This window comes from Marmota marmota, unplaced genomic scaffold (assembly GCF_001458135.2).
Source record: "Marmota marmota marmota unplaced genomic scaffold, marMar, whole genome shotgun sequence".
In the NCBI taxonomy this organism is placed as follows: Eukaryota; Metazoa; Chordata; class Mammalia; order Rodentia; family Sciuridae; genus Marmota; species Marmota marmota.
Window position 1 is genome coordinate 2,735,550 of NW_026000168.1, and position 14,386 is coordinate 2,749,935.

General features: G+C 52.8%; 1 protein-coding gene across 9 annotated transcripts in view; it reads right to left on the minus strand.

Annotated features, from left to right (window-relative positions):
• The window catches only part of Foxp1 (forkhead box P1), a 616,519-nt gene that overhangs the window by 54,864 nt on the left and 547,269 nt on the right, over positions 1 to 14,386 (minus strand). The gene's annotated exons all lie outside the window — the stretch shown is intronic.

Below are 14,386 nucleotides of genomic sequence, written 5' to 3' on the forward strand. Positions count from 1 at the left end.
AATATTGTGCTTGGAGATGTGAGGACTACCTTAACTAACTCCACATCTGAAACGCAGGCTATTAACCACTGATGGCCAGGGCCCTTCTTTTTTATCCTCCTCCCCTTTGTTGAATTGTAAATCATCCCAAAAGGAACACAGGGTGCTGTTCTGCAGCCGTCCTGCGGGCAACGGCCCAGTGGTGGTGCAGGGCGTTGGACCAGTCTGAGAAGCATGCCCTTGGCTTACCGAATTAGGGACTCGTGCATCTTGGGGGAAAATCGACCACAATGTCAGAATCGTGACTTCTCAGTCGCAGCTTCTTACAAAATCTATCCACTAAAACATTAAGAACGTAGTAGCCGTGAGTACGTGCAGAGGACGGCAGGAAGGACCCGAGAATGCAGACGGGGCCTGTGAGACGTGTCTGCGCTGAGGGCGAGGCCTCCCTGCTGCCGCTGTCCCTGGAGCAGTGCTTCTCAAACTTTCCCCTGCCTGGGGAACTTCGACAGACAGCTTCTCGCTCTGTAGTCTGGGGCAGGGCCCAAGATGGCATCCCAAGTTCCTGGGAGGCCGTGCTGTAGCACCAGGACCAGAATGCGAGTACCACGGATCTCAGAGGGCTCCTCTAACGTGTCTCCCAAGACACAGCTGTGCTGAAGGACCTTCTCAGGAGGCGTCCCTTCCATGAATTCTGGGTGGAAAGGTGAGGAGCAGAGGAGACCCACCAAGCAACGCCACCAAGCATCGGCTGTGGCCCTTTTGGCTCCTGTCTGGCTTTTCAAAAATACCTACATGTGACAAAGCAGGAAAGGCCACCTTCCACTCCTGCCTACTGAACGCCCACTTCACATCAGCCGGGGGGTGCCCGGGGACGCGGTCAGTCAGCAGTGTGGCGCACCGGGTATCACACCACTCAGGACTATCCCCGCACGGAGGGCTCACCTGCGGGTGGACAGCTCTCAACACCTCCTGGTCCCCACACCCTAGGTCGGCTTTCAGAACCCTGTGCCCGAGCCTGTTCCCATCCCTCAACCAGGAAGCAGAGGACACGTGTGGAAAACAGTCGTAGACCAACTTTGTGGGAAGGTAAGTGATAGCTTTGGATTTTCCTAGGGTTTCCATGCGCTACGGAAGTTAGCATGGGCTATGTCATCTGCCAGAAGCAAAGCAGTGGATGTGAAGGCCAGGTGGGACAGCAAAGGGCCAGGTGAGCGGGCATGGTATGGTCAGTCCAGGCCCCTCCCCTCTCAAAATGGTGAGGCCCATCGCAGCACCCAACTCCAGATGTGCCCTCAAGGTTGTCCCCCCACCCCCTGTCAAGTGGGGGGAAGAATGCCTGTTTTTAAAGATGAACAGAATTTTAAAGATGTATTAGAAAAAATGAGGCTGAGCATGTCCTACCTCTGGTTTCACAGATGTCACTTTACAGGATGAGGCTCAATTTACTAGATTTTAAAAAGCGACTTGCTTTAAAGAAAATGCTACAAATAACTGCACGGCGGACACGGCACACCTCAGGACAGTGGGGCCCCGATCCCAGCACAGAGGAGGTCGGAGAAACCTCCAGACCTCTGGAGGCTAGAGGCCCCTCGCTGAACACCTCATGTGAACGCTCGTGAGGAGGGAGGACTTCTGGGACTCAGACCCACACAGGCCCAATGACACAGGGCAGAGCTTCCAGTGCCCTTAAGACCTGACCTTATCACTCAGGATCAAGGGGCGTCTGGTGTGGGGACCATCTAGGTGACTCATAAGTGGCTGCCTTACAAAGGCTAGGAACCCTAGGCCAGGTGGCAGGCCCTGACGTCACGCTCACCACCAGCCCCATCACCAGCATGCCCCAGCTCCCAGCTGCACTGGGCAAAACACACCACCGCGTTCCCAATGTCTGCAGTGTGGCCTGGCAGGATGGTGCGCAGAGACCTGGGGCGTCGAGTGGGCCACAGCACAGTCTCGCAGGGACAAAGTCTCGCAGTTAGGAAGGCGGCCTGACATCTGACACCAGCAAGGTGACACCCTGCGGCCAGGGCTCTCCACTACCTGCATTAACACTGGGTCTTGCTAAGAAACCAAAAGGGCTCTCAGAGACTTGGGCAGCAACTGTCAATGCAGATACACGGACAATGATCCAAAGTCATTAACGTGTGGGTCAGTGTGTCTGCGCTGGTGTGTCACAGGCCAGCCACCACCTTGTCCACAGGTTCTGGTACATTAAGGACCCAGAAAAACAAAGAGCACCTGTAACATTTCCAACGCGAGTTCCTCTGAGCTCCTCCTCCACCACGCATTACGGAAGTCAGCATGGGCTACGTCACCCACCAGAAGCAAAGCAGTGGATGTGAAGGGCAGGTGGGACAGCAAAGGGCCAGGTGAGCTGAGGACACAAGCCACCCACTCAGATCAGGCTCCTGTGCCCCCCGGGTCCCTCCTGACTTCCTGTGAGCCCTTTGATTTCTCTTCCTGCAGATGCTTCCGTTATGTCCACTGGGGTAGACGCTCCCCACCTTTAACTTGCTGTTCAATTTTATTAAACACCCGTTTAGTGATACGCACCACGGTGGGTTCCGAGGTCAGAACCTCCAAACGAGGGCGCACACAATTCATGAGTGAGTAGGACACGTCGATTCCTCTATGTGCGTGTGCTAACGCAGCTTTCAAACGCACAGATACACGTGTGTATGTGCAGGCGTGTTCCTCACCGCCAGCTGCTGGTTTTTTTAATACAGGTAAGACACTGGGACGTGCACACGCGTGATCACATAGTCTGATGGGATGCACTTTCCAGCTTCTGTGCTGATGGAGATGAACACTGAAGAGTTTGGGGTCACCTGCATCGACTGTGAGGGAACGAACGGGTGCTCGTCCTCGGATGACGGAGCTCTGCCCGATTCCGCAGCTGGGGACACAGGGCTACTGAGGAGGTGACTGGACATCAAAGCTGCGATATTTGATCTGGGCCTTGAAGTATCAGTAGGAGCCCAGCTGCTGAGAGGGACAGAACAAGGACAGAGGCCTGGAGCACAACAGACCCAGAGAAGAAATCCAGAGAGAAGAGGCGCCAGCAACTGCGAGTGACTTGCAGGCCAGGAACGAGGGAGTCCCCACTGGGCCACACTCTTGAGACACTTTTGTCTTTCAAACAACTAAGGACGCGTCTGGGCACTGAAACCCCGATATTCGTAAATAATCCCAATCTGGATCGCTTCTCTGTCCCTCTGACCTTCAGAAGGGATGAACGGGGGTGCACAGGACAGCACTTGGGAAGCTCAAACATCCCGTCAGGGCAGCGCAGTGGTTTCAATGTGCAGTCCCTGGGGGCCTGCTGAGGAGGAGCACCTGCTGGCCGACCCTGACTCACCGAGTCCGAAGCCCCGGGGTCGGGCCCAGCAGCCTGGGCTGCAGCCAGTCCCCCAGGTGACCCAACGCAGGTGAAGGCCGAGACCCAACCTCACCAGAAGCCAAACGGTCTCCCGTTTGAAGCATCTACAGGTATCAAAAGAGGCCACCCGGGTGCTCCCATACCACTTGGGGAAAAAGACTGGCAAAAGTGTGACTGCTCTTGGTGGTCTCAACCTCTGATACCCATTAGCTGGCTTTTTTCTGAATACTTCATCCAGTCTCTGCAATGATGCCTAGCACCTACCACGAGCCAGGCTGGGTGTGCGGGGGTGTGACGTGGACCACAGGACAGAACTTTCCCACACAGAGGCCTTCGGGGGGTGGGGGTCAAAGACACCAAGATATTCCACAAGTGTGCATTTTAACAAATCGTCTACAGGATCACGTGTAGTTATGGACATCGTTTTTTTTTTTTTTTTTTGGTACTGGAGGTTGAGTCTGGGTGCTCTCACACTGAGTGATGCCCCCAGACCTTTGGACTATTCTTATTTTGAGCTGGAGTCTAAGTTTCCCAAGCTGGCCTCCAACTGGCAATCCTCCTGCCGCAGCCTCCTGAGGAGCTGGGCTGTGGGCATGTGCCCTGCCCTGCTGTAGTCTACGTTTCTAGGGCTGCAGGGTCTCTCTGGCCTGCAGGTGTCTGTGTCCATGCCCGTCTCAAATTAGACCGTGAAGCCATGAAGAGGAAGAAGTGCTGCCATCCTTCAACTCCCAGAAACCAGAGTCAGCACTTGATAACTGTCCACTACTGCAGCTCAGGTTCTCATCCAACAGCGTCATGGTCATGGAGGACGGCGAACTCATATTCACCTACTGTGTGCCAGCAGCTCAAGCAGGTGCTCCTCAGTCCTCACAGTCCCAGCTCTGAGGTGAGGCTGGACACTGTGCCCTGTGAGACTGGGGAAGCCAAGCACACTGAGATGAAGTGACAAGCAGCAGCCTGGCCCTGCAGTCCACTGAGGAGCGGCTCCTAACAGCTGTCACCAGCACAGCACTCTGCAGGCTGCGGCCACCATGCAGCACAAGTCCCATTTTTTGCCTCTGCCCCGGGGCCTTTGCTTCTGCCTGTAGGGGTGTTCCCTTTCCTCTTCAGGTCTGTTCAAGGGACAGAGTGACAGGCATGGCCAGGCCACCCTCTCCACCTTGCTTCGCTGCCTGCCTGCCTGCCTGCCCCCGGCTCCAGGATGTGCCTCCTGTCCTTGTCTAACTCCAGGTCTGTTTCTGCACTGTCCCCTGCAGATGTGTTTCTGCACTGTCCCCTGCCGACGTGACCAGGGAGCTCAGCTGTAAGAGCCACAGCCCAGGACACCTGGCAGGTGCTCCGTGTTGGGCAAGACTGTTGAATGGACACACGTTGTGCTGACCCTGACTCCTGTCCCACTTGGAAACAGACTTCGCTGAACTCTAGACAGCTTCCCACTTATCCGTGGTGAGCTCGTTTTTAGTTCTGTCTTCACCATCCTCTAATTTATTCAAACGCCACTGGATTATTCCAGCTCCTGGTGTCAATTTTTTTCTAATTAAAGTAAACTCCCATTTATTTCTCACACTGATCTTTAACAGGAGACATCGTGTTCTCGTCACAAATGTGACTCATGTGGAGAAATGTGAGTTGAACACAGGGGCTCATGGGTACCGGGACGACAGGCCTGGCCTGTCACACTGCAGACACGAAGGCCGTCCTAGACCAGAGACGCGGTGGGGCCTGGGGTACCCAGAGTGGGGAGCCTTTCAGGGGGGAGATGAACTGGAATCCCTAGGACACACCCTCAGGGGAGCCCTTGTGAAGGCGATGACGACATACAGGAAAGCAGGTTCCTCTCCCTTCCTGCCATCCCAGGCCCTCACAGCACAACGTGGAGCCCAGAGCTCCCCAAGAACCCGCAGAGAGCAACCCCAAGGCAGTTCTAAAAGGGGAAGCGGGGAGGAAGAAAGAAGAAAGAAGAAAGAAGAAAGAAGGGCGAGGAGGCGGCGGCCTGCCCCTGGACTGATCTCCTGGAGACTGACAGGACAGACGGTTTGTTCAGGGAGCCTCACAGGTAGTGTAGATACCACCAGCCACAGTTGCCATGGGTCTGTCTGTTTACCAAACAAGAACACAAACAGGGACACAGAAGCAGCTCCCGTGGTGGCCTATAAATGGCCTGCTGGTGCCTCTTCCCAAGTGCCTCCAGACCAGTGCCCTGCCCCGCCCCTCCCTTTGTACTGGAGACATCCTGGTGCTGGAGCATTCTGAGCTCCCTCAGTCTCCATCTCCCCCCCCCCCCATTTTTAGACTTAAAAACCAACCAGCCAAAAAGTAGCCCAATAATCCTAACTGGACAATGAAGATCGTTTCCACATCTAAATGGGGAGAAAAAAGGAGAGACAGGGACACGGAGGGAACAGACACCTTATAGGACTGTAGCACGAACATGCACTTCTCCTGCCCTGTCACTCCGCCAGCCACCACCCAGAAAGGCCCCTGCCTGTGCACACCAGGTGTGCGTCACCCCGCGGAGATGACCAGGGCCTACAGGACAGCGGCAAGGCCCAGCTGGGGCGGCAGGTGAGTGGCACAGCGAGTGTGCACACTGAAGCTCAGACCTGAGGTGCAATCCCGCGCGAGGCGGCGGCCACCAGGAGCAGAAGCCCCGGCTTCACACTACATTGACCGCAGCCCCACCCGGCACAGCCCGGCGCCTCCCTGTGAATGGGACCAAGCGCCATATGGACGGAGACACTGAACAAGCTGTACAGCTCTTGGCGACATGTGCCCGGGGGATTGTCCCATGTAACACCACCTGGGCTGTGGCGATTGTGCGCTGCATGCGTGGTGGCCCCGGGGAGCCCACTGGGATGTTATTTCTGAGTACACACAAAAAGGAAAATTACAGTTAGGAGAATTCTCTGGCTAGCGTATCTGTTGCTCAATTCCAGAAATAGCTTCCCAAAGGAATGGTTATCTTCTTTATTCACACAGGCAGAAGTGACAAGCCGGAGCACATATTAACAATCTCCCTTTGTGAGCTCCCACTATTGTTCTAATGAGGAGAATATACTTTATAATATACTTAGGCCTGGACTGATTACAAAAGGGGGTGGAATAAAGAACTTTGGGAATGCTGTACACATGTAACACACTCATTTGCATTGCCCCAGCGAGCCAGCCGGTGGGGCGGGGGCTCCCTCCAAAAGACCTGCGCGGCTGGCTACTGGGCCAGGCAGCGAGAGGAGGACGACCACAGCTCGGCAGGGAAGCCCTCCTGCCAAGTCTCCAGCTCTGTCCTCCTCTGCAACCATGACTGGCTTGGGAACCTGGAAGTCGCGAGGGATCACGAGGACACCAGGACTCTTCTAGGCTGCCTGGCCTTCGGGATGGAGGCGCTTAGGTTGCCCTTCTGCGATACCCACCCAAGAAAAACTTCCACTCATGAAAAGCAGGTGGGAAATGCAGGTGCGCATTCCAACAAGCACCTTCTGCAGGTGAAAGCGTAAAACCCAGTACAAGGGGCAACGCCGTAGGAGTCCTCCAAGGCTGGATGGCCCTCTCCTCCGGCCATGGCTTCCCTTCACCCCCTGGGTGTGTGAGCACAGGCCCTTCCACCCGAGTGAACACGGAGAACCTGTGAGCTAGCAAGAGGCCTCGGCAGAAAGCCTGTGCCCGCCAGAGCCGTGCATCAGGGCAGAATGTCCAGGAAACTGGGGGTTCCAACATTATTTGGGGTGGAAAACTTGGCCCGTTAGGCATGGAACGGTCTATGGTGGAGATTCACATCACACAACGTCCCAAGGAAAAAACTGAAAGTCAACCAAATTCAGGAGCAACTTCTAACGTGAACGTGCCTGTTCATATCAATGACGTCATTTTATTAGGAAGCATTCATCACTTAAGCACAATAAATAGAAAAAGATTTATGGAGTCTGATGACGCTGTGTGTGTGATAAGGCACTTCACTGAGGTAAGACACAGCTACCAGGGGACAGTGGCCAAGCTGTTTATTTTTTGTTTTCTTTGAATCACCCCACAAAGTGAACAGGCAAGGAAACCCATAAACCCTGGCCCCTTCTCGCACCTGTGTCCCACTGGCCTGGGAGAAGCCCCTCCTCCTGCTCAGGCCCACGAGCACCTGGCTGCAAAGGCTGAGATAAGTGAATGGCAGCCTTTTGGAGCCCGGCTGGGTGCCAACCAGCACAGTGCACTTGGGGTACAAGATGCCGAGGAGCCCCCAGAGGGTGCTTCTGACTTAAGAAAGGAAGCCTTGACCTCAACAGGCTCCTTCTTCCACTGTATACAGACAGTGCCAGGATGCTGCCAGGAGCCTGCACTCAAGCAGACCAACCGCCTGGGCTTTAGGCTGCTCCACACACCTGGCAGGACACCGGCAGCCTGCTCGCCACAACCCAACCTGCTCCTTCCACTTCCAGCCTCCCGGCCTCCCTCCTTGAGGAAAGATGAGGGCGAGGAGGAAGACAGGTGGCTGAACAGCCAGGTGCAGCCCCAGGCTGTGACCACGGGAGGTCTGGGCTTGGTCTTGAACCCCTGGCTTTACTCACTGGGGACCCTGATCAAAGGTCTAGGCTGAGCCAAAGTGGTTCTGATGAGCGGCCCAGCTGGGAATCAAGTACTTGAGGGTAAGAATTCAGGTCTGGTCCCTGCAGGGCCACTAACCATCAGTGAGACTCCCGCAAGTTCTAAGACCCTTCTTGGCCCCAGTAGCACCATCTGTGCAAAGGGGACCGACCGTAACCCTACCGTGAAACAGGAACAGGTCAAGTCCTCTCTGCACTGCATATCACACAGAGTCATGGTGACATGATCATTAGCTGCTTCTCATCACTGTCACATGTCAGGGTTAGATTTCCCAGAGAAGAGAAAAACCGGACCTTCAAGAACTTATGCCTGAGACCCCACAGACAAAGTGCAAACCGAGGCCTCTGGGAACAGAGCCAGGGGTGGGTCCTTCCAGCAACATGGCTTCTCTGACAGCCTGCACAAGAATGGCGACTGCTGTCTTTGTGCACTAGGATGTCAATCAAATCTGGGGAGGGGGGAATTCGGTTCTTGTCAACAGTCAAGACCCAGGTAAACTGAACATCTTGCCTGCACTCCTTCTCGAACTTGAACATGCATGTCAAACCCCTGGGGACCTTGCTACAGTGCAGATCTGGGTTCAGCAGGTCTGCGGTTAGTCTGAGGCCTGGATTCTCTGATAGGCATCCACACCATGGCCCAGCTGCAGGCCTGCAGCCTGTGCACAGCAAGAACTTAGGTATGCATGGCAGATGCAAATTCCCACATGCCATCTCAGAGCCAGGGAACCCAAGTCAGCATGGGAAGGGCCCAGAAGGCTGCTTGCTTCCTGAACTCCCTGAGGATGACTCTAAACAGGAGGAGCAGGTCTGATGGTGAAGGTCCAGGGCTGCAAACTTTTTCTAAAGATGGCTACACGGTAAATATTTGAGGGGCCAATTACTCAAGCTTGCTGTGGTAGTGCAAAAGCAGCCAGAGGCAACAGATAAGGGATGAGCACAACCATTCCCAGTTAAGACTTCATGCACAAAAGCTCACAGTGGGCTGCATTAGTGGTGGGCCATGTCTGCCCACCTCTGTTGCAAACCACTGCAAAGCTTCCAGAGTACTGGCAGGTCGGAGTCAAAATTTGCCACCCTTTGTACATTCTTCAAAATGCCCTTGTGGAAAGAAAGAATTAGGAGACCTGCTTTGCTCAGTCTTTCAAATAAACAAACAAAAAGAAAAACAAATTACTGATTTTTGAAAAACAAAATTGAAATGAGGAAGAACTCTTGAGAGTCACGGGAACAATAACTTATTGCTGACATTTCTGGCTCTATAGACTCTGAATCAACGTGAGAACACGCAAAAGCTAAAGACTTGCGTATCTAACAGTCCGGGAAACTAACTTTTAGAATTTTAGCAGTTAAACCAAGAAGGCCGACATTTATCCATCAACACAGAATTTAGTTTAAGGAAACAAACAAAGAACAACAACAACAACAACAAAAAAAAACCAAGTTAAAACATCAAGCATGTTCACATTTCAAAGTTCCTTGTCTTTTGAAATTATCAGGGCCCATAAACATGAATGTCATTGTTATATAGTCAAATACGTGGCCACCAGTCAAGAGGCCACAGATCAAAAGCAGAGACTGCAACCAATGAAACTGCCCCACAGCACAGGAGCCGAGCAAAGCCTGCAGGGGCTGTCTCAAGGCTGCTGCCAGCTGTGGGCCGCAGAAAACGCAAGCAATACCCCTACCAGAAAGGGAAGGAGGGAGGGAAGGAGGGAGAGGGAAGAGAAAAGGAGACAACTGGTATGCTTGGGGTCCGTCAGCAAGTGAGGATGGCCGTCCAGGGTCACCCGAGGGATCAGAGGCAGGTGACACCTCATGGAAGACGGGACCCCACTGGGGTTGCTGGGTTCTGAGGAGAGAGAGTATGATGGCCTTGGAGGAAGCAGGGTCCACCCAAGCTCAGGCTCTGCAGAGTTCAAAGGAAATGTCTGACCAAATGCTTAAGGAAGCCCTGTAACAAGTATTTAGAAGAGCCAGGCAGCAGCGATGCTCGAGTTACAAAACCTCTCCTGATGGCCAAACTGAAGGCAAAGGAGCACTGCTTCTGTGGGCCATGGAAGACAGCAGAAGCCCCACAGATGCAGGAGGCATCCAGCAGAAGCTGCAGGGTGACCAGGCAGGACAGGGCGAGGACGCTCCAGGGGCAGGACTGGCCTCCCGTTGGCCTGTGTGCAGATCCTGCAGGGCATTCATGCTGTGCACTGGGTTCTGTTTTTGGGTTTCCCAGCCTCCATGAGAGGCCCAGTAAAGGTTTCTATGTTCCATAAAAGAGGAAACGCTACTACTCTCACGTAAGCGCTATGGTTTGCACATAGTAGGTTAAGTCAATAAAGGTTTTATTAAATTTTAAGTTGAATAAAATTGAACATTATTTAAAATTTAAAATCATTGAATTTCAAATTCAATTTGAAATTTCTTTTAGAGATACAGATTTCAACATATCATAACTCAGCATTCACCTCCAAACTGAATGGAAACTTGAAGTCCTGTTCTGTAAATGCAAAGTCAGACATGAACCTGGATCTTGGGCGCGCCACCAGCTGGCTCTGTGACCTGTAACGTGATTTCCTCATCTGCAAATTGGGTGCAGCAGCGTGCATACCGTGGGCTGTGGCTCCTTTGCGCATGGCACAGGGAGGGGACTGACTGAGCACCCTCTCTCCCTTCCCTAGTGCACCATAACATAATGTGATATTTAGAATTTTAATTCAGGCAATTACTTAAGTAGTAATTGCTATTTGTATTTACATAGCTGCTTTGATCCAAAAAGCTCAAAGGGCTTACTAAATTTAGCATTTTAATAAATGTTTCATTTGCATTCTGTTGATTCTGTTTACCCACACCCCAACTTGGAATTTTCTAAAGTGAGACAGTCAGACAACTCGAAGGGACATGGCTTCAAGGTCAGAACCTGCCCAGCCTGAGTCTCATCTGTGTCACAGAAGGGGTCACAACTCCCCAATCCCCTGGAAGATAGGAGAGCAGGAACCTGGTGTGCCTGCTCCCCTGCACACTCCCTTCTTCAGCTCCTGCCCACCGAATGCATCCCCAAGGTGCTTCTCCAAGGCCCTGACGGACGACAGAGGTGTGCTTATTGCACCAGTGAATTTATACGTAATCAGCACAATAAACATTATTAAATTGTCGGGAGAAAAATCAAAGTGGGAAGCGCGGCACCAGTACTGAATTCTAATGATGCTGAGTGTCCGCGGCTGCGCAGGGACAGGATCTTAACAAGCCTTGATTTCAGCGCTGGCCTCCGCCTCCCAAACCACATGGGCTGCTCCTGCCATAACACTGCTGAATATTGATAAACGTCTCTGCCCCGCGCAACAGGGAAGTGGGTTTCTATTGGCAATCTTTCCCAAAGTGTGCTTTTCCCCTTCTCTGCACTCAAGGGTTTACCCTGAATGATTTAATTATAATTTTCCTTGTGTAAGACAAATTAAAGAGGAGAGTAGGAGTGGCGTGCCAACCACATTATTTATCTCCTGAACAGATTGCTGCTCACCAGACCCCAGAGCTGCTGCGGCAGAGGCTGCTCACGGGAGACGCACCAGGCCAGGGTGGGGGACTGGGGGCGGCAGGAGTTTTCCAAATGGCAGGGAGACTTGCCACCCGGGTGCCACGCACATCAGACACACCACGACTCTAACCACGCACCAAAACTCTCGTAGGACTGCCTTTCCCAACGAGTCTCCCCACAGAGCCACCCCAGGCGGGAGTCTGTCGGGTGGAGGGGTGCCAGGGGCCCTGGCTGGGCGTGATGTTCCACGAGAATGGGGCAAAGAGAAAGCTCTGCCGCAGGAAGTGGAGGCAGGGCTCTCGAGGACCCGGGTTCACAGGAGAACTAGCAAGGAAGGGCCAGCTCCCGGCACCAGGGAGGACACGCCCTCAGGGACAGCGGCAAGCTTTCTCCCTTTCCTTCACCATTTCCCACTATTTAAACCGCACATCACACATGGGACTTTTAAATTAATCATAATAGGTAATATTCATTTTAAGTACCTATATACATACAAAGCTGGCAGACGAATAATTGATTTTTTAAATGATCAATTCTATAAGCTTAAAAGCGTTGAATTACCTTTAACTGAAGGTGTTCTTGGCCTTCCTGGCTACAGCCAGTGAAGATGTGCTGACTGGGGTGGGGCAGTGGCACAGCTCAGTGGGAGAGTGCGCACCAGGTCCTGGGCTCCAGCCCCAGCAGCAGAAACAATAAAACATAAGAAACTGCACTGGGGAGGACTTTCTTTGAGTCTGGCCACATTTCCTCTAAGCCGAGAGAATCAGGAGCTTAAGTGATGGAGTGTCACTCTGTAGCTGTGTCCTCCCTGAGCACACAGCTGGAACGCCAGCCTGTTTTCACACCCAGGCGAAGGCTCCCTGGAACCCGAGCTCCCTTCTGACCCATGGTCTAACTCTGGCATGTAGCGAAATGGAGACACGGAGTCGAGGCACAGATGCACACATCCTGAGAGAAGAACCCAACCAGCAGAGCATCCTGGAATCAGTGTCCCGCGGAGCCACTGAGCTTCCAACGTGCCTTAAGACACCCAAAGGGCTGTGCTCCTGGCTCACCTATCACCTGGCTGCATCTACACAAGGAGAGAACCGCCTCGGGACGCCCCTCGCCCTCCCGTGAGAAGACTGCAGAGAGACCTCAAGTGCACCCGTCCACGCTTCTGAGTGCCAGGCCCCCCCAGGCCTGTGGATGGAGATGCGATTCAATTGTCCAGCAGCAAATGGACCACAGCAACCCTAGGATGGGAAAAGCAAGTCCACCAAAGGGCAGCAGCCCCAAGCCTCTCCTTTCAAGCTCCCTAAGACTTTCTATTTAGAAAAAATGATGATGATGATGATGATGAAGACAGGAGGGGAGATGACAAAGCAGGGATTCAGGCCACCTTCCGGCCATGCGTGTCTTTCCCCACTGCAAAGGGGAGCCACACTCTGGCCAGCGGCTCCAAGCAGCCTCGCCCTGTGCCCCATCCTGTTCCTCAAACTGTTCTCAACTAGTCCCTTTAAAGCATCTTTTAGTTTTTGACACCTGCCATGGAGATGTAAACAAGGAAATCTTACCGGCCAGTCCCAAGTTCTAGTGGGAACATATTTATTATTCTCATTTCTGCTGTTTAGGCTCAAACATAATACCTGTGTGTGCGTGTGCATATGTGTAGCTGTGTGTCCCTGACAAGGGATGCAGTCTGAGAAGTGTGGTCGTTGGCCCCTTCGGGGGTGTGTGAACATCACCAGTGTACTCACACAGCCTACCTGGGCTACGTGGGGTCACGTGCGCAGCACAACCCATTGCTCCCAGGCCCACAGTGCATGAGTTTAGCCCAGGCACAAGAGAAAAGACGCACGGGAGACGGGGTCAACATGAGGTGTTTGAGCCTGCCGCTGGCTAACATGACGTACTATTCACCGTCAACGATGTCTTTTAATAGGTAGAAGGAGCACACTCTAAAATGATGATTGATGAGTACAGCAGAGCAAGTGTGTGGATCAGTAACGGCACCACTCATCACCAGCCAGGACTGTGCGCGGGGTAACTGCACGTGTGTTGTGTGTACATGACTGGCGTACACTGCTATTGACTCCGGTATCCCCACAACACTCGAGTAGCGCCCTGTGGGTTGGCCCCGCATGGCCGTGAGGCATGGAGTGGTGGGAATTTTTCCCTCCTTTATAATCTTATGGGACCACTATTATATATGTGGATCAGATCTTGACTCTATATAATAAACAGATAACTATTTTCTGATATAAAGATATGTACCTGATTACACCAGTTGCCTTATGATGCTCAACACCATGAGAAAGACATGAAATCATGTTTGCAGCTGCTTAACTGAAATATATAATTCATTTTTTTATGGAGTCATTGCTATTTAAGAACAAAATCCAGAATTTGCTTCTTCCTGATGGAAGCAGCATTTACTATCACATCCTGCTGTTTAGGTCTCCCCTTCTGTGTGTGGAAGCTGTGTGTGTGAAACACACAGGAAACAGTTTAGAAAGAGTAAGCTGGAAAGAGCTGTCAATCTTAGGGGTGCTCTCTGCTCAGGAAAAGCACCCCGGTAGCTCGAGGAACACGCCTGGGCGGAAGGGACCACGGCAGGGATCAACAGCTTGGCTTTCCTAGAACTCCTCGTGCACATGACATCCTCCAGGCCTCCGAGCCAACCTGGGCTTCCACGAACACACACGTTGAAAACTATGAACTCGTAAGCTCAGGGCAGGAAGGCAGCAGGAGTGAGGCCACCCGATGACCACCGTGCTGAGGAAGCTTGTGTGCGGATACAAGGCCACCTGCACCCCTCCAGCCTCGCGCCCTCACTCAAGGTCTACACGCACCATGTGCTTTGGGGACACACGAAGGCAAAGACGGGCTTCCCACCTTTACAAGGGCAGCACAGACTAACGTTAA